General features: G+C 39.1%; 1 protein-coding gene across 10 annotated transcripts in view; it reads left to right on the top strand.

Annotated features, from left to right (window-relative positions):
• The window catches only part of tcf12 (transcription factor 12), a 274,600-nt gene that overhangs the window by 36,341 nt on the left and 223,966 nt on the right, over nt 1–14,293 (top strand). The gene's annotated exons all lie outside the window — the stretch shown is intronic.

Genomic DNA, 14,293 nt, shown 5'->3' with positions numbered 1-14,293 from the left:
CAGTGCTTCATTTGTTCAAACAGCTGGCAGGTTCAATAACATGCATGTGTTTCTGGATTGATGTAGATATTGTTAAGCTAAAAGTAACATTCATCTCGTATTGAAGCTATTCAGACATGGGGAATAGCTTTATTATGATAATTGTAAATTAAACGGAATAACATTTTGTGTGAAAAGTCACACAGCCTGGTTTACTTACCCTCTGTGGGCAATAAATGCCAGCCTTCCCAGTGATACACTGACCCCAAGAGATCAGAAGACAGGAATTGTTATTTTGAGCAAGCATTTCTTTTCTATTCCAAAAAGTTGTACCGTTCTGACATTACGTTTATTTGAGAATTTTTAGGAAGAAAAGGCCTTTGAACTCAGAGGCCTGGCCTGTTGTAATTCCAGACCTCATCATAGTTTGAATTGCCACCAGATTGCTCATGCCCACTTCTTCAGTAATACATCTAGTTGCTACTTGAACCCATTTATGGTATTAATTTGAATAGCTTTCCCTGGTCAGCCAAGTTGGTTGGAATCCCCTAAAGCATCCTGGCTAGTTCTAATGATTCCTCAAAGGTTTTCCTCAGTGCTCGGTAGTTCAGTAACAGATCTGTTGAGGTCAAAATCTACACCCATGTAATTTCTCTTTTACTTTTGACATGAACACATAAACAAACGTCTACAGATTCTGTCTTGGCAAAACTGCATTAATTTCTATTTTCTATTTGCTGGGGAGTGACAGATCATCTAGGGCTTTTATAACCTTGTCTGTAGGCTGTGACATTTCCAGTATAATAGAGGAAGGTGCTTTAATTTATAATGTAAAAGCTTTCTTTGGAAGAATATTGCTTATCAAAATCCACAGTGGCATACCTCACCATGCTTACTATTGTTGGTACATTCAGAATTCATAGATCCCCAGAAATGGTATGTAGACCGCTTCTTATGTATATCTTGATTTATTTATTTGCTGATGAAGTCATATATAACTCATTGTTCCTCTAGTGTTTGAAGACTTAACTCGAAGATTAAGTAGAGTTAGAGAAGCAAGATGGGATATCATAAGAATCTGGAGACTGATTTTGGACTTGATGGTCATTTCTGAAAGCCATCCGTCTTCAGTTTAACAAGTCGTTTCTTAAAATTTCTTGCTGGTGGATTGAGGGCTTTTGGAGGAGGGAGGAAAGAGGAAGAACAGAGCACAGTTTGTCTAATGAGTAATTTCAATATTTTTCAATGGTGCTTCACAGTGGGACAGATAAATTCATGTGGGTGTTGCAAATGTGACCCAGTTATAAGTTGGCACTTAAGCTGCTGACCTGGTTCATTCTTACCTTGGAGTTGTTCAGTGTCCGTAATTGTAGTTTGCATCAATGCATTGAGAATTCAACGTGCCAGTATAAACAAGCAGAAGCTATTTGTTTTCTAAACAGCAATCCATCCTCATAGCTACAGTTCTTTATCCCTGGAACATTGTTGTGAATCTCCTCTGTATTTTCTTCAATGCCTTCATATCCTTCCTCAAGTATGGCGCCCAGAATGGCGCAGCATTCCAATTGAGGCCTAACTAGTATCTTAGACATGTTCAACATGACTTCCTTAGTCTTGTACTCAATGTCCCTATTAATAAAGTCCAAGATACTATATGCTTTATTAACTGCACTCTCAACATGCCCTGCCACCTTCAATGACTTACGTACATCTACACTGAAGTCCCTCTGTTAGTGCACCTCCTTTAGGATTTCCCCCTTTTGTTTCTCCATGTTCTTCCTGCCAAATGAATATATTAGCATGGATGGAGGATTGTTCAGCGGACAGGAAGCAAAATGTTGGGATAAATGGGGTTATTTTCAAGTTGGCAGGCTGCACCTGGTGTAGTGCCTTATGGATCAGTGCTAGACCCTCAGTTGTTCACAAACTATATTAATGACCTAGATGAAGAGAACGAGACTCACGTATTTTAAATTTGGTGTGGTACAAAGCTATGTGGGATTATAAACTGAGTGCACAGAGATCACAAAGTGACATAGACAGACAGGTTAAATGAGTGGACAACAAGGTGGCAGGTAAACTATAATGTGGGCAAATATGAGGCTATTTACTTTGGTAGAAAGAATAGAAAAGTAGAATATTTTTAAAAAGGGGTGAGACTTCTAAATGTCGGCGTTCGGGGAGACTTGAAGGTCGGCGTTCGGGGAGACTTGAAGGTCGGCGTTCGGGGAGACTTGAAGGTCGGCGTTCGGGGAGACTTGAAGGTCGGCGTTCGGGGAGACTTGAAGGTCGGCGTTCGGGGAGACTTGAAGGTCGGCGTTCGGGGAGACTTGAAGGTCGGCGTTCGGGGAGACTTGAAGGTCGGCGTTCGGGGAGACTTGAAGGTCGGCGTTCGGGGAGACTTGAAGGTCGGCGTTCGGGGAGACTTGAAGGTGCTGATACAAGGAACACAAAGGTAGCATTCCTATATGGCAAACAGCTTGGAAGCAAAAGGCATGCTGGCCTATATTGCAAAGGGATTGGAGTATAAGAAGAAAGAAGTCTTAGTAAAGTTGCACAGGGCTTTGGTCAGATCACACCTGGAATAGTGTGTGCACTTTTGGCTTTCATACTTAAGGAAGGGTATACTTGCATTTGTGGCAGTTCAGTGAAGCTTCACTAGATTGATTGCTGGGATGAGAGGGTTACCCTGTGATGAGAGGCGGAGTAAATTGATCTATATTGTCCAGTTTAGAAGAATGAGAGGTGATCTCAGTGAAACATAAGATTTTGAAGGAGCTTGACGACTTTGACATAGCTTGTTTTCCCCACTGCTGAGTTGTGAACATGGGGGTTCAACCTCATGTTAAGGGGTCGATAATTTTGTACTGAAATTGAGAGATTTCTTTATTCAGAGGATTACGAATCTTCAGAATTGTCTACTCCTGAAGATTATGGTTCGGTATATTCAAGGCTCGGATAGATAGATTTTTGGTGTCTCAGGGAATCGAAGGATATGGGGAGTGGGCAGGCAAGTGGAATTGAAGTGCAAGATTAGCCATGATCACTGGCTGAGCAGACTTGAGGGGCTATCTGGCTGATTCCTGCTCCTGTTGCTTGCATTCTCATGACCTGTGCTGTTTGGATTCAGCTTGACATTGTTCAAATTCATTTCATAAGAATTGCATAATGTGAAGGTTTATCTCTCCTGCACTTTAAGTGTTTTGACTGAAGAAAGCAAAGCATTTAAAATTCAATGGATGATGCATTAAAGGCAATAGAGCTGCAGAAACAAATTTCACCTCATCAGGTTGTCTTTGTAATGTGCGAAATGAGATCCAGTGGCTAAATGATGCTGTGTAGAACTGAATGTCCCTGAAGTGATTTTGCATCAATTGATGTCTTAAAATTGGTGAATAAAGTGCTTAACACAGTTTTTCCAAAACGCACAAAATTTAGAGCTATTCTGTATCTTGGGGTTTGACCTGTGTGTAATTTTGGCTTGTAAACAGTTTAGTGGTTGCTGTTTCCAGGGTGTCTGGAGTTCTCCTGTAACTGTAGACAACATTTACTGAAGTCAAAATACTTTTCTCCTTGGGTGAACTTAGCAGTGTTGAAATCAGCATGGATGTTAAATTTGTTTCAATGCATCGATAATGTAAGAATCCAAATCTGCAGAAAATTGACAGTGGAGTACTTCCTTGATAGGCAAACTATTGTAAAGAAATGGCCTGTAGATTCTTAGCTTTTGGGGCTAAAAGTGTTACTAATATGAATAAAGGAACTGAAGTACGAAGGCAAGTTAGAAGATGTTGTAGTTGTCTTTATCTTGCCACTTACCTAGGCAATTATATTGCCAAATTTTAATTTGGGTAAGCATGTTATTGTATCTGGCCCATTATTTCTTCAAACAGCAGCTAAAAGTTGCAAACTTTATCTCTTTCAATGTAAATGGAAGACAGACCACCTGCTTGATAACTGTTAGAAAGTACAGTTGAATATCTGAATGAGTTGTATGTGACTACCTTTTTCCCATTATTCACAAATGTGACAAGTGTTGACAATAATTAGTTGATCTGGTAGCTTGATTGTTACTACCTTACATAAAGTAAAATAATCTTGTTTTGACAAATCTGAAACCTAAGTTGCCAACCCTGACAAAGTTATTTAGTGTTCTATATCAACATTTTCAAATCATAAACCAACTCCCACCAGGTTTTTCACTCCTTCCTCTCCAAATCATTCCTAAAGGCAGAGGTAAATAATCACTTACCAGGCTTTGCCAGTGCCATAATTGAGCTACCTGCAAATGTCTGAATTACAACTGTTTCTGGATGGTTTGATTTTGACTGGTTAAACAGTATTGCAAAAAGCTACAAATGTTCATAATCCGTAATTTCTGCAGTATTTCTCTCTCGTCTTGCACCCTTTTCAGCTGAGGACTGTTTGTCAATTCTACCTCGTGATTTGTCCCTTTCCTTCCTCTGTTGATATCTGTAATTAACCCAGTTGCACTCTGCTTTGCAATTTCCCTTCATGGGAATGGTGGTTATTTTTTATGACAAACTGTTCCAAATTTAACTGTAATTGTATGGCCTCAGAAACAAAGATATCAGGATTTAAACATCTAAAAGAATCAGTAGGACATGCACATTACAAAAACCTATTTGGAGAACGATCCTGAAGTTACTTGACCTGGCCATAATAGGGATGAAGACGGATAACATTACTTTTGTTCTTATTTGTTCATGGGATGTGGGTATCGCTGGCTAGGCCAGCATTTATTGCGCATCCCTAAATGCCTTTGAGAAGGTAGTGGCGAGCCACTGCCTTGAACCGCTGCAGACCATGTTGAAGGTACATCCACAGTGTTAGGAAGAGGGTTCCAGGACTTAGACCCAGCAATACTGAAGGAACAAGTCAGGTTGGTGCGTAGCTTGGAGAAGAGCTTGCAGGTGGTGATGTTCCCACGCATCTGCTGCCCTTGTCCTTCTCGGTGCTAGAGATCACTGGCTTGGAAGCTGCTGTTGAAGGAGCCGTGGTAAGTTGCTGCAGTGCCACTTGTAGATGGTACACCCTGCTGCCACTGCATGTCGGTGGCAGAGATAATCAGTGTTCAGGGTGGTGATTAGGGTGCCAATCTGGTGGGCTGCTTTGTCCTGGATGGTGTCTATCCAGGCAAGTGCAGAGTACTCCTGACATCTGCCTTGTAAATGGTGGACAGGTTTTGGGGAGTAAGGATGTGAGTTGCTTGCTGCAGAATTCCGAGCCTCTGACCTGCTCCTGTACTCACAGTATTTATATGGCTGGCCTAGTTCAGTTTCTTGTCATTGGTAACCCCCAGGATATTGATAGTTACTTAGCGTTTTAAATTTGCTTGTTTTAAAGTGTGTGGTTGGATGTTGGTCTCAAACATGAGACATCAGTTGTCCTCTAATGTGAGGGAGCCTGTGTCTTTAATTTAATTTGTACTTTTTGAGGCTGACTCTAACTAAAACAGAAGCTGAGCTGAAAAGTGAAACAGGAAGGGCAGAAGAACAGGAAAACATAGAAAAGAAATTGTTTTAAAGAAACAATAACAAGCGGGCGTGGAAACCAAACTTTCTGAGCAAACTGACCCTGGTTACAAGATCTATAAGGACACCAATCAGTCCAAGCTGAGCAGTACAAATTGATGAGCCCACTTGTGCATTACCATCAACCTGAAGAAGGCAGTGTCTCAATCTAGAAGTTGACAAGTTACTCTAGCTGTTTCTGTTCCTGGAAGGTAGCATTGGTGGATATACCCCATCCCAGACTAGTTGAGCAGGTTCTGCAGACATGTGCCTTTTATGGTGAAGAATATGCCCATGGAACAGTTTGGGTATCAGACGAGCTCTTGGAAGGAGAGGAGCTGAAATTCTTCATGAATACTGAGTTTCAAGGACTTTGGGACTCATTGTGATCACTAAAATCCGAGTTGGACTGTTGAGCCAATTCATAAGAGCCGCCTAGTTGTGTCTGCCATTTAATATGCAATTTATAGTTTATATTCAACCACAATTTTCCTGTTAATTCATGCTTAATTCAAAGTTAATTCTGAATACCAGAGTATGGGATAAGTAGTATTTAGTGTTTACTTTGTTAGTGTTTACTTTGTTGACTATTGTAAAGTAAAATCTTCTCTGTTTGAAACAATACAATTTTGTATCTTCATTCTTATAGTGAAGAACTGGGATTTTGTTTTTAAAAGTTACTGCTCTCTACTGAGATTGTAACAACAGTAATGAATCAAAGGTTGGCTTTATCATCCACCAAATATATCACATTAACACTAATGTGCCCGCTGTAAGCAATGGGGACTATGTTTTAAACTGCATAACACTTGTGATGTTGGTAATGATTTGATGAGATCAGAATGTTGCAGAAACACAAGTGTATTGACTTAAACAGTTTTCCAGTCTATTGTACTGAGGAAATCTGGTCTTTAGGTTAGATGGGATGTTACTTCTTTAAGGTTGCACCAGATGCAATGGTGTTGCCACGAGTTAATCAGGTTGCAGTTGAGCATGGTTATTTTTTTTAAAAAGCAAGCTTACTGTAGACCTTTCCAAACTTGTCTGGCTGGTGTTTTGATTCTATTCCTCAGGCCAGAATGCGCTTACAAGTTCTTTTCCTATCGTTCAATGTCTTTTAGCTAAATGTCAAATGACAATGCCAAATGCCCAAAGATTCACCACACTCTGTTGGCACACTCACTCAGCTTAATTGATAACTAGGGAACTTTGAAGTTTAGCTAAAGTAATGGCACATTTTTGTTTGCAATGCAGTTGGCTCATTTTTGCACTGGTTTTGCCAAATGTCTGGATTTTACCAAAACAAAATAAAGCTAATTGTTTTGCTTTCTGTACTTTCCACAACCCTTGGCCTAATTAATTTGTTACCATGGTTTACTTTAGGCTTTCATCAATTTTTGAACATTTGTGTTTTAAAATTTTAACGTTAACTTCTGTGTAAAGTATGTTTTTAGTGAATGAGATAAGAGTGAACTGGCACTCTTTCCCCCCCCCACCAATTGTAGTGATAAGCAGGCAATGATTTCTTTTTAACATATTTATTTTTTACATGGATTCTTCCTGTCATGTTCCCTACCCTGCACATTTGACCTGGCACTTGGTGCAGTTCCCACTCAACTACGATGTGTGCCTGACCAAAGCTTTCATGCAAGCTGTAAGGAGTTGACAAGCTCTGCCTCTTCCTGCCTTGGCTTAGATTGGAAAGCTGGGAGAATGGGCAAGAACTTTCTCATCCTTTTTTTGCCACTTTTTTTCTTGAAAGTGCTCTGAACTGGAATTGCGATGTGCTGCATGAACCTGTATCCATCAGTGTCATGCCTTTTAAATATGTTCTGATTCTAATTATATATGTGCTTGTGCATTCAGGAAAATGATCAGAGTGAATGGTTAGAATTGATTTGAGACATATGTTGCGCATAAAGTTATAAGATGTTTAGTGTTTTGGACATTGAGTAATTTTCTAAAATCTATGCTGAACTTACATGTGCTTAAATTTGAACAGCTTCCCTTTTATAATGCTATTGGTGGCAATAATTTAAAATTATTAAGTAAGATGGGGGAAAATAGCCTTTTCTGAGGAGCTGCACATATTTTCAGAGGTTATACAAAATTAGTGTGCCATCAAAAGGAACCATGGCATTTATTTTTGTGAGATAATAGACCAGTTTAACTAAATTTTACAAATTTTAGCTTGTTGGATTTTTCTTGATTTATGAAAATTTTAAGTGCAGTATGCACATTGTTGCATGTATCAGATAGAAAGCTGGCTTTGCTGGTAGTTTTGCAGTTGGCTGATAGTATAACTTCAGTCAGTGCATATGACATTTTTTGTGGGCCTATCATATTACCCAGTAATGCAAATGGAGTATACACAAATTAGTGCGCTGTATTGGAGGATAAGCAATAGCTTTTCGCTGTCAGGTTCATGTGATGTTTTTGGATTCACTAAAATTGCATTTTAAGAAGTAAATTTTTATAGTTTCAGTTTTTTTTTGTGTAGAATATTAAGTTTAAAATTTTGACTAGGTCTTTTGCATTGCCGTGTGATAGTATAAAAATGAAGTTTAGCTGAATGTCTCGGGATTTTGCCAAACACGAGCAGAAAATGGTGCAGGAGGAAATGGAACCAAGGATTTAAAGCAACAAATCACTATGAAAACAGTGCCTGATATGTGTTGCATGCAAATGAGGTACCAGCATTGTTTATTGATAAACACTTAAAAAGCTAATTTCCTGCTTTTGAATGCAACAAATTGGGTTTTTCTAATACAAACCAACTGGCATTAGCTTCCTTATCCTGAATCGTTAAGCTGAAAGAAAAATGGTATATTTAAACCTCAGAACACTAAGCCATAACTGAGAGCTGAGATTCATATTTGCTTTAATGGAGCTTTTCATCTACAAGCACTTTTCATATTTTATATCCCTGAGCTTGCTTGATTTTTTTGCATGAAGTAGACTTTCTGATTGCACTGAGAAATGTCAATACCTGTATTTTAGTATTTGTAACTTGTATGGGTTTGTGGTAATGCATTATTTGTAAAATGTATGCAAAATGGAACCAGTGAGTTCTGCAGTAGTTGCTCATTGTTGAGGGGAGATGGTGGCATCGTGATAATGTCACTTGACTAGCAGTCTCGAGGTGAATGTTCTGGGGACATGGGTTCAAATCCTACCATGGCAGCTGGTGGAACTTAAATTCAATTAATAAAGCTGATCTGACCTGATCATTTTCATCAATTGTTGTAAAAATCCATTTGGTTCATTAATGTCCTTGAGGGATGGAAAGCTGGTCTGGCTGACATGTTACTCCAGACCCACATGGAATATAAAACTATTCTCAGTAATGGTGACCATGTAACTATCATCAATTGTCATAAAACCCGTCTGGCTCACTGGTGTCTTTTAGGGAAGGAAATCTGCTGTCCTCACCTGGTCTTGGCTACATGTGACTCCAGATACAGTAATGTGGTTGATTCTTAACTGCCCTCTGAGATAGCCTAGCAAGTCTAACAGTTCAAGCGCAATTAGGGATGGACAACAAATGCTGGCCCTGCCAGTGCTGTCCACATGCCATGAAAGAATAAAGAAAAAAATATCAAGCGATACTATCCAGGTGTTGAATTGGGGTTACTTGGAACATGGAGTACTACACATTGAAAATTGCATATTTCTTCTTCTTGCATACCAAAAATGCGGGATGATAAGGTAGCTACAAATCTGGCTGCTTTTTGAGTTACATCAAGGGTTTCTGCCCTTGCGATTGGTCAGGGGAGGGGGCTCAATGTGTGTCTCTGAGGACCTTGAATGAGAGGGAGAACAGACTACCTTCTCATTGTGTTCTGAGTGTGACCCACATGGGTTTTCTCCAATCTATATGTCATCTTTATATATAATTCACATTGTTTTTCAGCCATTCAGATCAAAGGATTGAGCCAAGCAGTTTTCTTCTATTGTTAAAGAACCATAGTCTTCATTAGCAGTGTTTTGCTGATTCTTTTTTTCGTGGTTTTTTTCTTGTTAATGCCCTTGGGGAAACCTAGACCCCCCTTTTCCCTGATATTAACGAGCCACTAATGGTGCGTACATAATGCAGAATTGCTGCTTGAATTCCACAAAATATCTGCATGTGCAGTTTTTCATTACCTTTTTGCTTCCAGTTGCTCTCCTTTTCCCGGTGACCAGGAGAAAGAAGAACAGGTCTGTGCAAGCCAGCCAGACTTCAGTTGCTAGCCTCTTAAGGTAACCTGAACCGGTATGCTGCCAGTGGACAGCAAGCTGTTTTCCTGTGTGTTTGTATTGCTATTGGGCCTGTTAGCACCGCTTTCAGAGCCATTTATGGACACTCTCCCCTTTTTTTAATTAGTCAGATGTCCCATTAGCAACAAAGCCACACTTCAGACATCCTTAGGTTATGAAAGGCACGATATCAATGCAGATTCTTTCCTTCCTTCATGCGCTTACAATCATAGTAAGGCTAGCATCTGTGGTAGTCCAACAAACTAAGTTCAGTATGAATAAAAGCCGCTGGAAGGACCCAACAGGTCAGGCAGCATCTGTGTAGAGAGAAAGTGTTTACGATTAAGGTGTGTGTCAGTTATCAAAATGGGAAAATGTTACAGCTATAAGCATTTTTAAGTAAGCACAGACCTGATAAAATTGAGAAGGGAAATGAAACAATGAAGGTGAAAAAGCTAAGGTGCAAAAAGAAATTCTTAGAGAAGAGTAGAACCTTTTCATGGTGGGCATTCCTGGAAGATAGGTGGCAGTGAATGAAATGCTAATATAAATGGCAAAATACTGTGGATGCTGCAAATCTGAAATATAAACAGAAGACATGAAAAATACTCAGGTCAGGCAACATTTGTGGAGAGAGAAAGCGAGTTAATGTTACAAGCCTGTGACCTTTTGTCAATGGAAAAATCTTGCGCACTGGATAAACAACAGGAAAGAAGGCCTGGGTGGTGGAGAAATCAACATCATTAATGTGAAACAATTTGTGGGGTTAACAGTCTTGGGTGAATGGTTTGCGACGGGAATGATTGAGTAACAAAGCGAGAAAAACAGAGGATTCATTGAGAAACTATGGGACGTCTCACTATAGTAGTATGTCAAGTGTTGCCAAACAACTGTAATGTGATTTTAAAAAAGAAATTGTTGAGCAGTTTGGATATTGCAGTGTGTAAAATTGATTTTTATTTCCAGATTTTAAAAATTGAGTTCAAATTCTCAAACTGTCATTGTAGGTTTTAACACTCATTCTCTGGTTTATTAGCTCAGCAGTCTAGATTTATAGTTCAGTAACATAACCACTATGCTAACGTATCCTCCACTTGTTTCAGCACCTGGCAAAGTTAGTAGCTCTGATCAGGAGGCCACCATATAAGGAGCTGTAAAAAGTCTTCACGGTTTTTGAAATATGACTGCTGAGGAATGCTGGGAACTTGATCTAGCTGTAAAAGCATTGCCCCTGTGTTCATGCCTTTTCACTGATAAATACAGTTCGCAGTTTATTTGATGACCAAGATGTAAGCATTCTAGTGTACTTGCTAATAATGGCCTGAAGTGTAGTGGAAGAGTCACTTGTTATGAATTTTCTTGCGTATTATTAGAATCTGTTCCTGCCAAATGTGTGATATACCCTTTTTTCAAATCATGTGAGAAGGTGGCCAGATTTTCATCTGTTGATAAGTGCTTGAATGACCAGTGTGGTAATATCTTTCTAAAGAAAGATACTTTCTAATTTTCTTTTGCTTTTTTTCATTAAATTTGTGTTCATCAAGCTAAAGCAAGTTAACTTTGGAGAATGTGACAGAAATTTTCCATTTTCTCAAGCATAAGAATCATGTCCAAGTTGGGTGTAACATCAGATGCAATGCACAGCTTTCTCTACACTGCCCCAGTTATGTTTCATTTTCAACCTCTTGGCAATCCTGCTGCATTTAGCAACTATTCTAATTTTTGAAACTTCCTCCTTGAGCCTTTCCTATCCACTATGTAAAGATATCTTTTCATAACCCATCTTTTTGATTATGCTGTCAGTCACCCTCGTGATCTTCCTTTGGCTTGGCATATATTGCTATGTCTATTTTTAACTCTATAGTCCTGTGGAAATTTTGGATTGACATTGATATATAAGTGCAAGTTGCTGTTTTAGAAGCAGCTCTGTGGCAATACGGCAACATTATTTATTAATCAAAATAAATTGTAGGCTTGTAGTTGCAGAGCGAGTTCCATTGTTGTATAACATTGCTAATGATTTGAATTTTCTGTGTATTGATGCTAACATAAGGCAGCTTTGAGCGATAAGCCCAGTGCCCATTTGAAACTTAAGTTGACGCATCTCAAACCCATTTCACATTGGACTGTTAAAGCCAGAAGACATTGGAGATTTTGGACACTGTTTCCAGAATTGCAAGATCAGTTTCTGAACTACTCCAAGTTTCCACTTGGTAAGCGACCAAATTAGTTCGCTGATAAATTGACAATCCGTGCATTGGTAAATGGCTGATGACTACTTTGTTCTAATAGAACTGAATCACTATATGTAGGAATCATTTACTTCAAGCTTACACGGTTCAGAGTTCTGGGGTCAAGTTACAGGTGCTGGCTGTTATGATACCTTCCACTGCTGGAATCAGCATTCTTTTGTTGAGGCTCAAGTGATAAATGCTTGCAGAGACAACATCACTAGAGTCTGATGTACCTGCATGACCTGTTGGAGATTAGAGATGAGATGCACACACCTGCCCACCCCCACGGCCATGCAGATTTTTTGTTTACCTTGTGTGACTTCTTGGCTTTGGAGAATGGGTGGCAGAGATGGGAGAAAATGGTTAAAACTGGTCTTTGCCATTAATATTTACGGTTTAAGGACAAGCTCATGGTCAAAAGTCTTGTTTGTGGGAACATGACAAACTTGGGGTAATAGCTCAATATAGTCTTTATGATGAGTGGAAATTCAAGTCCGCTGTGATCCGTCAATAAATATTTTGGACATGATTCACATGATGATGGAATATTCTTTTAGTGTTGCATTGCTGCTGGGTCTTAATGGAAGGAGTGTGTTCTATATATACTTCTAATCTGAAGATTTAGTTTGGTCCTTTTATCTTGAACACTGACTTAAATCATGTCAGTTCCAGGTAGTAGTAATTATAGCTGTCGCCCACGAGTCTACAGTTTGTGCTTCTGGCCTGATGGCTTTTGGCATTTGTGTAAGTGATTTACTATCTGGTTACATAAAGCAGCTGAGTCATAACAGAAGTAACCACAGGAAAAGTTGTCACTAAAATGGTTAAACTGAGCTTCTAGAATTCACTGCCTTGAAATTTATCTGTAAGTGCTCAATGATTATTCCACACTACTGTTCTCTTTGATATGCATTTGAACAATTTTTGTCATTCAACAATCCGTCATTCGTGGATTCACTTATTTATATTCTTTGATCAAGATTGTCAGCTTGAATCTGTGGTAGTAACCTTGCCTTTGCATCTGAAGGTTCTTGGTTCAAGCTGTATTCCAAGTTTTGTGTACACAAACTATTCTGTCTGTTCAGTAAGATATTGGGATATTCCTGTCTGTCAAGTGAGACTTTAAACTGACACTGCCTGTCTATTCAGGAGGATAAGAAATATTCTATGTCACCATTTGAAATGGAGCTATGGGTTCTGCTGGTGTCCTGGCCAACTTTCACCCCTCAAATACCACCACCAAAGCAGTTTAATTGACCATTTATCATTTATTTGCTGGTTTTTGGGAGCTTAGTATATGAAAATTGGATGCTGTTTGTTGCCTACACAGCAGTGTCTGCATTTCAAAAGTGACTACTTTGGGACATCCTTAGACACGAGACTGATCATTCTTTTTCTCTGTGCTCAGTGAGTTATGTCAAGTTTTAGATTTTGTGTAAGAACGTTGATTATCATAAAAATGACATGAGTTGGTTCACACTATAAAATTAATTGTTACGAGTGCTGAATTTTGCAGAAACCTCTTAGGATAGAACTTCGGTGTGTTTGCTAAGTTTGTAAATGCTAGCAGAAACTTGGACAGAATTTGAAGCATAACTTCATAGGACTGTTATCCTTGGTGTTTTCTACATTTGTTCCTCAATGTAGAACATCTCAATCATTTGTGACTCTTAGATTTATTCCGTGCAAATACAAAATACTCCATTAAAACAGCTCCAGATGTTTAGTTTTAGGCACCTTATTACCAGGGAAAGATAATTTTAATTAAGACTTAGTTTAAAGCATGGGAAGGTAACTTATGAATAAAATTGATCCTTGCCACTACTGCATGTGGAATTTGATACTTACAGCTTCATGTGTTATGCTGCTTGGAGACTGGGAGAAAAAAACTAGTGTATTTCACAAATGCAAGGTTCAGTTGAACTTGCATCACACCACATAGCTTATTGGTTGGCTATCAGACCCGTGCACTATTACCGCCAAATCTCTCAAAGTTTAACTGTGTAAGTCATTATGTTGCTCAAGTGAATTTGTGGTTTCCATTGTCTAGAAGAGGGTTCTGGCTGGACTGAAAATTAATGAGGAACCTTGCTGAAGGCTCCTCAGGTGGTTTAAGTTCCTGTCTTATGTATCTGAGGCATTGGGAGCCCATGATGGGATCAAAAATAATTTTTGATTGCATTTGGAATTATTTAGGCTTAAGAAACATCCTTGTATTTTATTTGTTTTTCTTTAGACTGAGTGCCCCTCGCAGCTTATGAAGAAGCAAGAAGCTTTGGGAGCTTATCTCGACGTTGAGAAAGGAAT

Source organism: Cetorhinus maximus, chromosome 26 (assembly GCF_964194155.1).
Source record: "Cetorhinus maximus chromosome 26, sCetMax3.hap1.1, whole genome shotgun sequence".
Classification (NCBI taxonomy): Eukaryota; Metazoa; Chordata; class Chondrichthyes; order Lamniformes; family Cetorhinidae; genus Cetorhinus; species Cetorhinus maximus.
This window is presented reverse-complemented; position numbering and strand designations above follow the sequence as displayed.